Genomic DNA, 13,357 nt, shown 5'->3' on the forward strand with positions numbered 1-13,357 from the left:
AGCTTCTCAGAAGGTCTTCTTTCCCTTCTCCAACATTGAAAGCACTTATACATCTGTCCATGGCCAGAAGACTTATTGTAAAATGCTGTCCATATGAAAAGAAGCCAAATGGTTTGATGTCACCATCTTATTTATTATCAGTATTTATTGAGGATTACAGTATAAAGGAATTAAAAAGCCATCCCAAGCAGCTAACATAATCCTTGATGTGTAGTAAGTACCCAAATAACATTTGTTAGATGTACATAGAACATGTAAATAATGACTAAAATGTCTCGTGTTAATTACTAATGAAACAACAGGAAGAATAATCCAGCTTTATGGAGGAGAGTGATGCTGCTTTGTTACATTTGAAATGCTGGAAGGATAACCAAAAGACATGGTCTTATTTTTAAGAGTAGTGGCACGCTAATGCAAGTATATGAAGGGAGGGACAGTAGACCAAAAAAGAGAAGAAAATAATATCAAGAAAGAGCAGAAAATCTTAAGATACAGGTATTTAAGAGAGAGGTGAAGAGTTAAATATGAAAAGGAGAGATGTGAATGCGTCCCATGTGTGAGTGAAGAGTGAAATAGAATATTGAAAATACATCAGGAGGTGTTTTAGTGATGGATGGAACCTGGCAAGTAACATTAAATAAGTTTAACAGTTTGTTAATAAAAGACACCAAAAAGAACCTTTGTGCTCTCCGTTAAAATAATACAGTCATAATACAGTCATTACAACATTTTGGAAAAACCACTTATCTTCCCTCTTACTGCTTCAGAGAAGGAGAAAATTAAAAAGTCATTTATCCCCAGCTAGGTCCTTTGTTTTCCATGTGTAATAAAACAATTTCAATTCAGATGCTCAAAATTTTGTTTCAGTTTTACGCAGGAATAGGAAAGCATCTTTCAGAACCATTCAAACGCCATTATTTCAGCACCATTTCTTAGGCAACAGCTAAGAAGTCTTTCACTTGGAGAACATTCTTGGAAAAGAGACTGTGCTGTTCTCTGGTTCGATTTTATTCAATGACAGCATGATTTAGAAAGGCAATAGGGCTGTTGCCTCTTTCTTAGTCTTAAACAGTCTTGGTAAGGTTTACCTCTGCAGTCACCTGATTTGGCACCTCAGGCAAGCTGCCCAAGTACAGAATTGGTGCCACACATTTCCTACCAGGTGACAGGGACTTCTTCCCCCCAGCCTCAGGGCTGTGACACAATTTTGAGCCGCCTTTGTTCTCACCACACTCACCATGTGTTGTCACTTAAATCCTCACAAATGTCCTGGGGTCGGTAATGAAGTGATGTGGATAGGCCAGAGAAGGACCTCTATTGAATGATTTCATTTTAAAAATGATCTTCAAAACCCACTGGCATGCAAGCTGAATATACATGGTGAAACTCCTGGGTAGTATTTTATGGGGGAAAAAAAAAAAATATATATATATATATGTATATATAAATGCTCTTTAGTACAAGCTAAGTAGCTCCTAACAGAATGTGTCGGGCCACTACATGAACTAATCAAGAGATCTGATCCCTGTCTTCCGGGAGGTGACATGGCTTGTCTCAGAGGAGCAAGCACTCTGGAACTGACAAACCTGTTTCCTACGTTTGCTGCCTGCTGTCTGTGATGCCCTGGGCCTTCATTTACTTTCTCTCAAAAAGGGGCATAGTATCTAGTTTTCAAAGTTGTTAGATAGTTTGAAAGAGAAAGCATCGGGCCTTACAGATAGATGGAACTCAATCCTGGGTATCCATTGTTCAAAAAGGTGTTTATGAAGCATCGTCTATGGGCCAGCCCTGGGCTGCAAATGTGCAGATGGGTAAGCCCTACTCCTCGCTCCGAGAGCACACACTACATAAGAGGAAACACAGGCACGTATGATAAGTGGTGGTGATTCTCAGCCATTGGTGCTATTCCGCATATGTGGGAAGCTGAACTGGGGAGGTGGAAGGTATATCAGAGAATGTTTCACAGAGATGTGTTTGACACAGTCTAGAAAAATGATAGACCCAATGAGAAGGATGGCCATCTGTGGGTAGGTTTGGTTTTTTCCAGGCAAAGACCATTCCAGACTTTTACCCCTCAAATATTGAAAGCTTTAAGAGTTTTGTTGTTTGTGTTTTAATTTAAAATGTATATATATATATATATTCTACACTGTTTTTATTGAAGTATAGTTATTTAAATATTTCAAGTATAGAGCAAAGTGATTCACATATATATGAATATACATACATGTATATATTATATATTAATTTTCACATTCAAGTATAGAGCAAAGTGATTCACACACACATATATACATGAATCTACATATAGGTATATTCATTTTCAGATTCTTTGCCATTATAGATAATTACAAGATATTGACTATAATTACCTGTGCTATATTATGGGTCCTTCTTTTCTATCTATTTTATATTTAGTTGTTGTTGTTGCTAAGTTATGTTCGACTCTTTGCGACCCATGGATTGCAGCACGCCAGGCTTCCCTGTTCTTCCACTGTTCTTCACTGTCTCCCAGAGTTTGTTTAAACTCATGTCCTCTAAGTGGTGATGCTATCTAACCATCTCATCCTCTACTACTCCCTTCTCCTCCTGCCCTCAATCTTTCCCAGCATCAGGATCTTTTCCAATGAGTTAGCTCTTCAAATCAGGTGCCCAAAGTATTGGAGCTTCAGCATCAGTCCTTCCAATGGGTATTCAGGATTGATATTCCTTTTTCACTCTCCTCTTCGACTCTCATCAAGAGGCTGTTTAGCTCCTCTTTGCTTTCTGCCCTTAAATTTGTATCATCTGCATATCTGAGGTTGTTGATATTTCTCCCAGCAATCTTGATTCCAGCTTGTAACTCATCCAACCTGGCATTTCTCATGATTTACCCTGCACAGAATTTAAATAAGCAGGGTGACAATATACAGCCTTGACGTACTCCTTTCCCAATTTTGAACCAGTCCATTGTTCCATATCCAGATCTAACTGTTGCTTCTTGACCTGCATACAGGTTTCTCAGGAGGCAGGTAAGATGGTCTGGTATTCCCATCTGTTTAAGAATCTTCCACAGTTTGTTGTGATCCACACAGTCAAAGGCTTTAGCACAGTCAATGAACCAGAAGTAGATATTTTTTCTGGAATTCCCTTGCTTTTACTATCATCCAAAAGATGGTGGAAGTTTGATCTCTGGTTCCTCTTCCTTTTCTAAATCCAGCTTGTACATCTGGAAGTTCTTGATTCACACACTCTTGGAGGATTTCAAGCTAGACCTTGCTAGCATAGGAAATGAGTGCAATTAATTGTGTGACAGTTTGAACATTCTTTGACATTGCCTTTCTTGGAGATTGGCATGAAAACTGACTTTTTCCAGCCCTGTGGCCCCTGCTGAGTTTTCCAAAGTTGCTGACATACTGAGTCATCTTTTAGGAACTGAAATAGCTCAGATGAAATTCAATCACCTCCCACTAGATTATATTTAGTAGTGTGTATCAGTTGATCAAAAATTCCCAGTTCATCCCTCCCTCCCTCTCCCCTTTGGTAACTATAAATGTGTTTTTTGTGTCTGTGAGTCTATTTCTGTTTTGTAGATAAGTTCATTTGTATCACCGTTTTAGGTTCGACATCTAAGTGATATATATTCGTCTTTCTCTGTCTGCCTTCACGTAGTATGATGATCTCTAGGTCTATCCATGTTGCTACAAATGGCATTATTTCATTATGTTTTATGGTTGAGTAGTATTACATTGTATGTGTGTGTGTGTGAATTTGGGTTGGCAGTGGGGGATGGCCGGATGGCATGTGGGATCTTAGATCTTAGTTCCCTGACCAAGAGTCAAACTCACATCCATTGCAGTGGAAGCACGAAGTCTTAACCACTGGACCACTCAGGAAGTCCTGATATCACATCTTCTTTATCCATTCATCTGTTCATGGACATTTAGGATGCTTCCATGTCTTGGCTATTGTAAATAGTGCTACTATGAACATGGGGTGCATGTATCTTTTCAAATTAAAGTTTTCATCTTTTCCAGATATATAACCAGGAATGGGATTTTTGGGTCATTTGGCAAACTTATTTTTAGTTTTTTAATGAACCTCTATACTGTTCTTCAGAATGAGTGTACCATCATACATTCCTACCAACAGTGTAAGAGAGTTCCCTTTCCTCCATACCCTTCCAGCTTTTAATTATTTGTAGACTTTTTGATGACTACTGTGAGGTTGGCACCTCATTGTAGTTTTGATTTGCATTTCTCTAATAATTAGCAGTGTTGACTGTCCTTTCATGTGTCTGTCGGCCTTCTGTATACAGAAGACACCTGTATGCTTTCTTTGGAGAAATGTCTATTTCGGTCCTCTGCCCCTTTTTTGGTTCTTTGTTTTTATATATTGAGCTATGTGAGCTGTTTGTGTATTTTGGAGATTAATCCCTTGTCAGTCGCATTGTTTGTGAATATTTCCTCCCATTCTGTAGGCTGTCTTTTCATTTTGTTGATGGCTTCCTTTGCTGTGCAAAAGCTTTTAAGTTTAATTAGGTCCCTTTTATTTTTGTTTTTGTTTCCATTACTCTAGGAGACAAATCCAAAAAAAAAAAAAAAAAAACATTGCTTCAATTTAGGTCAAAGAATTTTCTGCCTATGGGTTTTTTTCCTCTATGGGTTTTATAGTGTCAGTCTTAGATTTAGGTCTTTAATCCATTTCGAGTTTATTTTTGTATATGGTGTTAGAGAATGTTCTAATTTCATTCTTTTACATGCAGCTGTCCAGTTTTCCCAGCACCACCTACCGAAGAGATTGTCTTTCCCCCATTGTATATTCTTGCCTCCTTTGTTGTAGATTAACTGACCGTACGTGAATGGGTTTATTTTTGGACTCTCAATCCTGTTGCATTGATCTTTATGTCTGCTTTTGTGCCAACACTGTACTGTTTGATTACTGAAACTTTGTAAAATAGCCTGAAATCTGGGAACAGGATTCTTCCAGCTCCGTTCTTTTTCAAGATTGTTTTGGTTATTAGAAGTTTTTTGTATTTCCATACACATTTTAAAATTTTTAGTTTTTCTGGGAAAAATACCACTGATAATTTGATAGAGATTGCATTGAATCTGTATATAGCTTTGCGTAGTATAGTCATTTTCACAATATTGATTCTTCTAATCCAAGAACATGGTACATCTCTCCATCTGTTTAGGTCATCTTTCATTTCTTTCATCAACACCTTATAGTTTTCAGAATACAGCTCTTTAACCTCATTATATAGGTTTATTCCTTGGTATTTTATTCTTTTTGATACAATGGTTAAAGGGACTGCTTTCTTTATTTCTCTCTCTGATCTTTTGTTGTTAGTGTATAGAAATGCAACAGCCTTCTGTCTATTAATTTTGTCTCCTGCAACTTTATCGATAAGCTCTAGTTATTTTCTGGTGGTGCCTTTAGGATTTTCTCTGTATTATCATATTGTAATATTTTATACAATATTATATAAATAACATTATCATCATATTATCGGAAAACAGTGACAGTTTTACTTCTTTATAATTTGGATACTTATTCTTTTTTCTTCCCTGGTTGTTGTGGGTAGGATTTACAGAACTATTAATACATTGACTACAGAAATGAGATTAGATATCCTTGTCTTCTTCCTGATCACAGAGGAAATACTTTTGGTTTTTCACCATTGAGTATGTTAGCTGTGAGTTTGTCATATATGGCCTTTATTATGTTGAGATATGCTTTATGCCCACTTTCTGGAGAGTCTTATCACAAATGGGTGTTGCAGATGTAGAGAACGGACTTGCTGACAGAGAGGGGGAAGGAGAGGATGGGACGAACTGAGAAAGTATCATTGACATATATACACTATCATGTGTAAACTAGAGAGCTGGTGGGAAGCTGCCGTATAACACAAGGAGCCCAGCCTGGCACTCTGTGATGACCTAAAGGGCAGGGTGGGGTGTGGGAGGAAGGCTCAAGAGGGAGGAGATATATGTGTGTATGTGTGTGTGTGTGTGTGTAGTTATAACTGATTCATGATGTTCTACGGCAGAAACCAACACAACATTGGAAAGCAATTATCCTCCAATTAAAAATTTAAAATAAATGTTGTTGCATTTTCTCAGAAGCTTTTTCTGCATCTACTGAGAAGATCATATGATCTTTATTCTTCAGTTTGTTAATGTGGTGTATTACTAATTGATTTGTAGATATTGAATTATCCTTGCATCCCTGGGATAAATCCCACTTGATAGTAGTGTGTGATTCTTTTAATGCATTGTTGGATTGGGTTTGGTTTGGTTGTACTCTGTTGAGGATTTTTGTGTCTATGTTCATCAGTGATATTGGCCTGTAATATTCTTTTCTTGTGGTGTCTTTGGGTTTGGTATCAGGGTGATGGTGGGCTTGTAGAATGAGTTTGGGAGTGTTCCTTCCTCCACAATTTTTTGGGAAGAGTTTCAGAAGGATGTGTGTTATTTCTTCTCTAAACGTTTGATAGAATTTGTCTGAGAAGCCATAAGGCCCTGAACTTTTGTTTGTTGGGAATTTTTCTGATTACTTACTCAATATCAGTTCTGGTACTTGGTATGTTCATCTTTTGTTTTTCCTTCTGGCTCAGTCTTGAAGATTGTACCTTTCCAAGAATGTGTCCATTTCTTCTAGTTTATCCATGTTATTGGCATAGAGTTGCTCTTAGTAGTCTCTTGCAATCTTTTCTATTTCTGTGGTGTCACCTATAATTTCTTCTTTTTCAATTCTCATTTTATTGATTTGAGCCCTCTACCGTTTTTTCCGTGATGCATCTGACAAAGGTTTATCAATGTTGCTTATCATTTCAGAGAACCAGCTTTTAGTCTTATTGATATTTTTTGTTTGTTTCCATTTCTGCTCTGATCGCTACAATTTCTTTCCTTCTACAAACTTTGTGTTTTGTGTGTTCTCCTTCCTCTAGTTGTTTTAGGTGTAAGATTAGGTTATTTTGAGATTTTTCTTGTTTTCTGAGGTAAGCTTATATCACTGTAAATGCCCCTCTTAGAACTGCTTTTGTTATGTACCATAGGTTTTGGATTGTGGCTTTTTAATTTTCATTTATCTCTAGGTATATTTTGATTTTCTCTCTGATTTCTTCAGTGATCCATTGGTGGTTTAGTAGCATATTGTTTAGCCTCCACGTGTTTGTGATTTTTGCATTTTTTTTTCTTATAGTTGATTTCTAGTTACAAAGCATGTGGTGGGAAAATATACTTGACAAGCTTTCAGTTTTCTTAAATTTACTGAGGCTTGTCTGTGGCCTAGCCTGTGATCTATCCTGGAGGATGTTCCAAGTGCACTTGAAAAGAAAGTGTATTCTGCTGCTTTCAGGTGGAATGCTCTACAAATATCAGTCAAGTCAGTTTGGTCTGCTACTTGAGGTTTATGTTTTCTTATTGATTTTTTATTTGGATGATCCATCCACTGATGTAAGTGGGGTATTGCAGTACCCTACTGTCATTGTGTCACTGTGGGTTTCTACTTATATACATGATAGTATTTGCCTTATATAGTGAGATGTTCCTATGTTGGGTGCACATGTATTTACAATTGTCATATATTCTTCTTGGATCGATCCCTCGATCGTTATTTAGTGTCCTACTTTGTCTCTTTTAACACTTTAAAGTCTTTTTTGTATAAGTATTGCTATTCCAGCGTTCTTGATTTCCATTTGAATGGAATACCGTTTTCCATTGCTTCACTTTCAGTATGTATGTGACTCTCTTGTAGTCAGCATATATATGGGTCTTGTTTTTGTATTCATTTGACCAATCTGTGTCTTTTGTTTGGAGCACTTCATCTATTTACATTTATGGTAATTATTGACATGTATGTCCTTATTGAAATTTTGTTAATTGTTTTGTATTTCTTTTTGTAGGTTTTTTTTTTTTTTCATTTTGGTCTCTTATCCTGTGGGCTTGATGACACTCTTTAGTATTATATTTGGATTCCTTTTCCTTTTTTGTGTGTATCTATTGTCGGTTTTTTATGTACAGTTACCATGAGGTTTTTATATAGCAGTCTATATATACACATACACATATATGCTGTTTTAAACTGCTGACAGCTTTATTGCAAATACATTTGAAAGACCATACATACATACTTTCCTCCCCTTACTGTTTTTGATATATTTTACATCTAAGTGTTTTGTGTGTCCCTTAAATGCTTATTGTGTTTGCATATGATTATCCTACTTCTGTCTTTTAACATCCCTCCCTGCTTTGTGTGGATGACTTCCTACCTTTATGGTATGTTTGCTTTTACCAGCTCACTCTTTCCTTCCATACTTTTCTTGTTTCTGGTTGTGGCCTTTTGTTTTTTTTTCCAGAGAATTTCCTCTAACTTTTGTTGTAAAGCTGGTTTCGTGGTGGTGAATTCTTTTAGCTTTTGAAAGCTTTAAGTTTAAGCTGTGCTTTCCTCCTTTGGTTCTTTCCACCACACTTCTCAGATTTCCTTCTGGCTAGCCTGTCTGTTGGAGGAGGTAGAATAGCCAGGCTGTAGTTTCTTAGTCATAGTGGATCTAGCAACATTACGTGTATGTAGCCAGTAATATTGAAAGGATGGAACCTACTGGTCCCAAGGGGAAGATATTTGGTGTGGTGTGTTTTTTTTTTAATACTTATTGTCACTATCAGGTAGCTTCTAATACCCACTTGCAAGTACTGCTTACCTATAGCTATCAGCGTATAACAAAAATTCCCTTGCATCCATAGGTCTTAACTCTCAGATAATTCAACATATTTGTCTTAGTAGAGTAAAAGAGTAATTTCATATTGTAAAAAGGTCTGTTTATTCCAAATTTACATGCTAGGAGAAACTAGCTACTTTGCATGTGTAATAGGAAAGTAGTCAAATTGTATGAGCACTTCATGATACCTTTTGTACTTAATCTATCCCTGAAACTTTAAAAGGGACATTATTGGAATAATTTAGGGCAGGATATTAAAGTAGTTAGTTTAAGGTAGTGATAAGTAAAGTTAGATTACTGAATAATTCTTTGTTTTCATTATAAGGACCAGGTTAATGGTGAGGAAGCTATTAATAGTTCCAGTTACTCATTAATCTTGGTTAGTAAGCATTATTGATCTTTACCCAAGAAATATTGGTACTCTATAAACCAGTGGAAGATAAAGAGTAAATGAAAAAAGATTGAACAGTTTAAACAAAAAAAAAAAATACAATTAGCAGATAAACCTATAGAAAGAAAAGTCATTCTCATTAATAAATACTTATATATGGAACATCATTTTGTACCTATTATGTTATCAGTGTTTTTTAAATTATAATATCAGTACTATTAAGACTGTGGTAAAAGTGACACATATTTTTAGAAGCAATAAATGGTACAAACATTTGAAAAATGATAACAAATCATAAAACATAACCTAGTGTTTCCATTTGGGGGGATACATTCAAAGGAAATTGTCAAGTATAAAGAAGTAATTGATACCAGTATGTTCATTGTAGCATTGTTTCTAATATTAAAACAATAGAAATAACCCAAATAGCCAACTGTAAAAGGATGATTAAATAAATTATATCTTCAGAGGCAGTAACATTATATAATACCAAAATAATAATTATGGAAACCTTACCAGAAAGGATGTAATTACAATGTAAGAGGGGAAAATTCAGATATGAGGTGCTGCATGGTCTGTGTATATATAAAATGAGGTGAAACACACATGGACATACAGAGAGTCGTCATCACAGAGTTTAAACCACATACACTTGGAAACAAAAATAACTGTAGTTGGAATTCTGGCTCCATATTTGAAAGCTGTTGTTTTCTGTCATGTTATTTAGGTTCTATATGTGTTGTTTCTTATATATAAAATGGGGATACTCATAACTACCTTATAGGACAGCTCTGAGAATTAAATTAGGTAATTCTGTAAAGTCTGAGACAAGACAGTGGAATTATATGTGAATTTATCTTTTTTTGAGTTTTTAAAATTGTTTATGCATTTTGCTTTCCACTGCTGCATGCAAGCTTTCTCTAGTTGCAGTGAATGGGGGCTTGTCTTTGTTGTGGTGCATGAGCTTATTGTGGTGGCTTCCAGGTTAAGAACAGCTTCCTTGGTAACTCAGTTAGTAAAGAATCTGCCTGCAATGCAGGAGACCCTGGTTCAATTCCTGGGTTGGGAAGATCTGCTGGAGAAGGGATAGGCTGCCCACTCCAGTATTCTTGGCTTCCCTCATGGCTCAGCTGGTAAAGAATCCACCTGCAATGCAGGAGACCCAGGTTTGACCCCCAGGTTGAGAAGATCTCCTGGAGAACAGAAAGGCTACCCACTCCAGTATTCTGGCCTGAAGAATTCAAGGGACTGTATAGTCCATGGGGTCGCAAAGAGTTGGACACGACTGAGCAACTTTCACTTCACTGCACTTCCAGGTTGAGAAGCACAGGCTTTAGGCACATGAGCTTCAGCAGTGTGGCATGTGGGCTCAGTAGTTCAGCTTCTTTAGCATTAGCGGTTGGGGCATAGACTTGAATTATGTGATATTGAATGGTTTGCCTTGGAAACGAACTGAGATCATTCTATCATTTTGAAATTGCAACCAAGTACTGTACTTTGGATTCTTTTGTTGATTATGAGGCTATTCTATTTCTTCTAAGAGATTCTTGCCCACAGCAGTAGATACAATAGTTATCTGAGTTAAATTCACCCATACAAAAAATATTGATGTTTACTATGCCGTCTCCTGTTTGACCACTTCCAATTTGCCTTGATTCATGGACCTAACATTCCAGGTTCCTATGCAGTACTGCTCTTTACAGCATCGGACTTTACTTCCATCACCAGTCACATCCACAACTGGGTGTTGTTTTCACTTTGGCTCCATCCCTTCATTCTTTCTGGAGTTATTTCTCCACTCTTCTCCAGTAGCATATGGGGCACCTACCGACCTGGGGAGTTCATCTTTCACTGTCCTATCTTTTTGCCTTTTCATACTGTTCGTGGGGTTCTCAAGGCAAGAACACTGAAGTGGCCATTCCCTTCTCAGTGGACCACATTTTGTCAGAACTCTCCACCATGACCCGCCCATCTTGGCTGGCCCTACATGGCATGGCTCATCGTTTCACTAAGTTAGCAAGACTGTGATCCATGTGTTCAGTTTGGTTAGTTTTCTGTAGTTGTGGTTTTTATTCTGTCTGCCCTCTGATGAATGAGGATAAGAGTCTTGTGGAAGCTTCTTGATGGGAAGGACTGGCTGTGAGGAAACTGAGTCTTACATTAGTGGGTATGGCCATGCTCAGTAAATCCTTATTCCAGTTTTCTGCTGATGGGTGGGGCTGTATTCCTGATAGGGGTAACAGGGACCTCCTCCAAAAGGACTTAGGCCAGCATGTCGTGCCTCCCAGGACTGCTGCAGGCAGCGTCCCTGACCCCACGGCAGACCACTGTGGACCCAAGTCTGCACCGGAGACTCCAAAACTTGCAGGCAAGTCCGGCTCAGTCTCTTGTGGGGTCACTGTTCTTTCTCCTGGGTCCTGGTGTACACACGGTTCTTTTTGTGCCTTCCAAGAGTCTCTCTTTCCCTAGTCCTGTGGAAGTTCTGGAATCAAATCCCACTGGCCTTCAAAGTCAAATTTTCTGTGGGTTCTCAGTCCCTTTGCCAGATCCCCAGGTTGGGAAATCTGTTGTGGGCCTTAGAACTTTGGCAACAGTGTGAAAACGTCTTTGGTATAGTTGTTCTCCAGTTTGTGGGTTGTCTGGTGGGTGGCTCTGTAGTGGGGCTGACGGCGACCTCCACCAAGAGGACTTGTGCCACGTGCCATGACTTCCAGGACTGCTGGAGCCAAAGCCCCTGTCCCGCGGCTGACCCGTGCCTCTGCAGGAGACACTCAGACACTCACAGACACAACACTCGGTCCTGTTGCACATAAGCCTTTGTTTGCTCCCTCCGAGCATCTCTGAGGTTTGATTTTAAACACAATTGAGCCCCCCCTACATTCCTGTTGGGGCTTCTCCTTTGCCCTTGGACACGGGGTTATCTTTTTTTGGTGGGATCCAACATTCTCCTGTCAACGGCTGTTCAGCAGCTAGTTGCAGTTTTGGAGTTCTCGCAGAAGATGAGCACACATCATTCTACTCCACCATTTTGCAAGTTCACACAAAATAGTATTATCTGCATATCTGAGGTTGTTGATATTTCTCCCAGCGATCTTAATTCCAGCTTGTGATTTATCCAGCCCAGCGTTTCTCATGATGTACTTTGCATAGAAAGTAAGTAAACAGGGTGACAATATACAGCCTTGACGTACTCCTTTTCCAATTTTGAACCAGTCTGTTGTTCCATGTCCAGTTCTAACTGTTGCTCCTTGACCTGCATACAGGTTTCTCAGGAGGCAGGTCAGGTGGTCTGGTATTCCCATCTCTTGAAGAATTTTCTACAGTTTGTTGTGATCCACACAATCTAAGGCTTTAGCATAAGCAATGAAGCAGTAGATGTTTTTCTGGAATTCCCTTGTTTTTTCTATGATCCAACAGATGTTGGCAATTTGATCTCTGGTTCCTCTGCCTTTTCTAAATCCAGCTTGTACATCTGGAAGTTCTCAGGTCACATACTGCTGAAGTATAGCTGGGAGGATTTTGAGCATGACCTTGTTAGCATGTGAAATGAGTGCAATTGTGCAGAAGTTTGAACATTCTTTGGCATTGCTTTTCTTTGGGATTGAATGTATAATATAGTAGGACCTTATTATTTATCTATTTTAGGTATAGTATTTTATATCTGCTAATCCCAAAGTCCTAGTTTATGCCTTCTGCCTCTTTTTCCCTTGGTAACCATAAGTTTGTTTTTAATTTCTGTGAATCTGTTTTGTAACTAGGTTCATTTGTATCATTTTTTAGATTCCACATGTAAATGATATCATATTTATTTTTCCCTCTCTGATTAACTTCAATTAGTATGATAACCTCTAGGTCTTCCCATGTTGCTGTGAATAGCATTGTTTCATCCTTTTTCATGGATACGTAATACCACATCTTCTTTATCCTTTCATCTGCTGATGGACATTTAGGTTGCTTCCATGTCTTGGCTACTATAGTGCTGCTATGAATATTGGCGTGCATGTACCTTTTTGAACTAGAGTTTTCTCTGAATGTATGCCCAGAAGTGGGATTGCTGGATCATACTGTAACTTTTTTTCAGTGTTTTTGTTTGTTTTTAGTTTTTAAAAGAACCTCCATATTGTTCTCCATGGTGACTGTTCAGCTCAGTTCAGTTGCTCAGTCGTGTCCAACTCTTTGCAACCCCATGAACCGCAGCATGCCAGGCCTCCCTGTCCAGCACCAACTCCTGGAGTCCACCCAAACCCATGTCCATCGAGTCAGTG

The 13,357-nt window shown here is 38.2% G+C and overlaps 1 protein-coding gene across 20 annotated transcripts in view; it reads left to right on the forward strand.

The window, feature by feature from the left end:
* Positions 1-13,357, forward strand: part of DLG2 (discs large MAGUK scaffold protein 2) — a 2,364,981-nt gene that overhangs the window by 1,862,761 nt on the left and 488,863 nt on the right. The window lies entirely within an intron of this gene.

Source organism: Capra hircus, chromosome 29, assembly GCF_001704415.2.
Source record: "Capra hircus breed San Clemente chromosome 29, ASM170441v1, whole genome shotgun sequence".
In the NCBI taxonomy this organism is placed as follows: domain Eukaryota; kingdom Metazoa; phylum Chordata; class Mammalia; order Artiodactyla; family Bovidae; genus Capra; species Capra hircus.